Consider the following 2,500-nt stretch of genomic DNA (forward strand, 5'->3'; position numbering starts at 1 on the left):
AACAAGTGCCATCAACGCAAGCAGTTTATAAGTACGTAAACGACCCTCAGCCAGGCGTGGTCCAGGAATTGTATCCGTGGACCGCAATGTGCGTTCGAAATGTCGATGTTCATGTGTCCTGCAGTTCACACGTTGACGCGCAATTAGCTGCGTTCTTCATCGACCCACGAGCCAAGTGATCCACCGTTCAGGGTAATTTTTCCCTTTTATTCTCTCATATATAATATAATGTGTATTTGCTATCCACCACATTTTTGTGTTATATTTCGGAACAAGCCGATACCCGAAGAGCTCCAACCAGCGCGCGAAGGAGATTCGGGAGTCGTCGTACAACGACATAATTGTCCCTTAACCCCTTAACCTACGATTTAGATTCGAAGATGTTGGGCCGAAATTGTATACAAGCTCGCGCAGCGTTCGGGACGTTCGCACGACTTGTGTAACACGCCAATCCGGGCAATTGTAAACATGACGAGCATCGCCCGTGGTAGAGTGGTCGCGGTTTGTAGATAGCACAGAAAAGGCTCGTGATGTATTTCTATTATCTCTTCGTATCGTGATCAGTTTCTAGTTGTTCTTGTTCGCATTCGCACGTCGAAATTTATGTTCATGAATTCTAGAAAAGCAACCCCACAAGATGTTCTCTAGGAAAAGATTTTGTGATGAAGATAGTGAGAATTGTGCTATCAATTTTGCTAATGAAAGTGACAGTAGTGACGAAATATGTAATTTTCGAAGAAAGTATAGGCGAATAATTATTGATGATACATTCGATGACGATCAACTACCAGAGTCCTGGCTTTGAAAAGAAAGAAGAAATAGTCCAAAAATCTGGGACTATACGATGACTCCTGGCATAAGAGAGGCAGCCTTATGTCAATTAGGAGGAAGTAGAGGAGAATTTGATACATTTAATCTAATATTTGATGATATATTTTGGAACAATATTGTGACCGAAACGAATCAGTATGCAAATCAAATACGAGAAAATCCACATACAACACGAAAAATTGACGACACTTGGTTTCCTGTAGACTCTACCGAAATTAAAAGATATTTCGCCGTACGCGGGCTATGCCCGTAATATTTACTTCTGGCCCGATCACCGTACGCGGGCTATGCCCGTCATTGTAGGTCAAGGGGTTAAAGAACGAGATATTTCCGTCGAAACCATATATATATGTACGAGCAAATCCAAAACCACTGTTTTCTTGCAAGTTCGACGGTCGGAGCGAATAGAACATTGAAAAGCCTTCTATCGAAGAAACACAGAGAGTATATCACCTCCAAAAACGACGGGGATATGGATATTCAAACTGGACAATTATCAACCCGATACTGGATTCGAAAAGTTTCTCTCTCCTTTCGTCGTTATTTACACCGGACGGACTCACGGCCGGCTCTAGCTGGGTGTCATATATATATACGTCCCACGCTCATGCTGCCACTAGCGCGCAACAGAGTAGGGTGTCAATGACAACGACACAGCATTGAAACGAGCTACACAAGCCGGTCTCTCTTGATACCAATGTAAACGAGCATTAAGTTATCTTCAGACTGCCCGATATTTTCGTCCTTTGGACTTTCCCAACGATTCCTTTTTTTCTTTTTTTTTTACACACCACAGCGAAGACTTGAGGAAGCGTGATTAGCACGCTCGCATCCCTCCCTGTCCTACTACAACTGTGTGTGTGTGTGTAAAGAAAGAAAAAAGAATACATTGGCTTTCTCTCTATCGAGAAGATGGCCTACGCAACGCAGATCAAAGGCCTAATACGTGTAATATAATACGCGTCTGGCCGTGTATAAATCACGCACGAATGATCTGGTCGGGCCCAACTCTTCTCGTACGCTTATTTTTCCGTGTTGGGGCACTATCATAAAATCACACAAACCCCAACACGTGTGTGTCTTGGAAGGAAGATGGCCTACGCAACGCAGATCAAAGGCCTAATACGTGTAGTACACACGTCTGCCGTGTAAATCACGCACGAATGATCTGGTCGGGCCCAACTCTTCTCCACCACACCACATCCCAACTTTGTACATTTTTATATATTTTTGTGCGTTGGGGCACCTTCATAATCACAAACCCCAACAACACATATATCTCTCTCTCTTTGAAAGATTTGTTGTGGCCTACGCAACGCAGATCAAAGGCCTAATACGTGTAGTACACACGTCTGGCCGTGTAAATCACGCACGAATGATCTGGCGGGCTCAACAATATCTTTTTTTTTTATATGAATTCTTATCCACAAACTAATCGAATTCATTTTCTCTCCTCCTCTCCTCTCTCTTTGAGATATATTGGAACATTGTAATGATCCTTCCGCAGGTTCACCTACGGAAACCTTGTTACGACTTTTACTTCCTCTAAATAATCAAGTTTGGTCATCTTCCCGGCATCATCGGCAATGCCGAAACATTGCCGCGCACCAGTCCGAAGACCTCACTAAATCATTCAATCGGTAGTAGCGACGGGCGGTGTGTACAAAGG

At 43.5% G+C, this 2,500-nt stretch overlaps 2 non-coding genes across 2 annotated transcripts in view; both read right to left on the reverse strand.

Annotated features, from left to right (window-relative positions):
* Nucleotides 1-40: 40 nt before the first annotated feature.
* On the reverse strand, nucleotides 41-195 carry LOC143261783 (5.8S ribosomal RNA). The gene has a single exon (XR_013035825.1). It is a non-coding gene; the product is annotated as a 5.8S ribosomal RNA (ribosomal RNA).
* Nucleotides 196-2,321: 2,126 nt separating this feature from the next.
* LOC143261770 (small subunit ribosomal RNA) overlaps nucleotides 2,322-2,500 on the reverse strand; it is a 1,921-nt gene continuing 1,742 nt past the window's right edge. Inside the window, exon 1 of the ribosomal RNA XR_013035812.1 lies at nucleotides 2,322-2,500. This exon is cut by the window's right edge and continues 1,742 nt beyond it. This is a non-coding gene — a ribosomal RNA (small subunit ribosomal RNA).

This window comes from Megalopta genalis, unplaced genomic scaffold (genome assembly GCF_051020955.1).
Source record: "Megalopta genalis isolate 19385.01 unplaced genomic scaffold, iyMegGena1_principal scaffold0068, whole genome shotgun sequence".
Classification (NCBI taxonomy): Eukaryota; Metazoa; Arthropoda; class Insecta; order Hymenoptera; family Halictidae; genus Megalopta; species Megalopta genalis.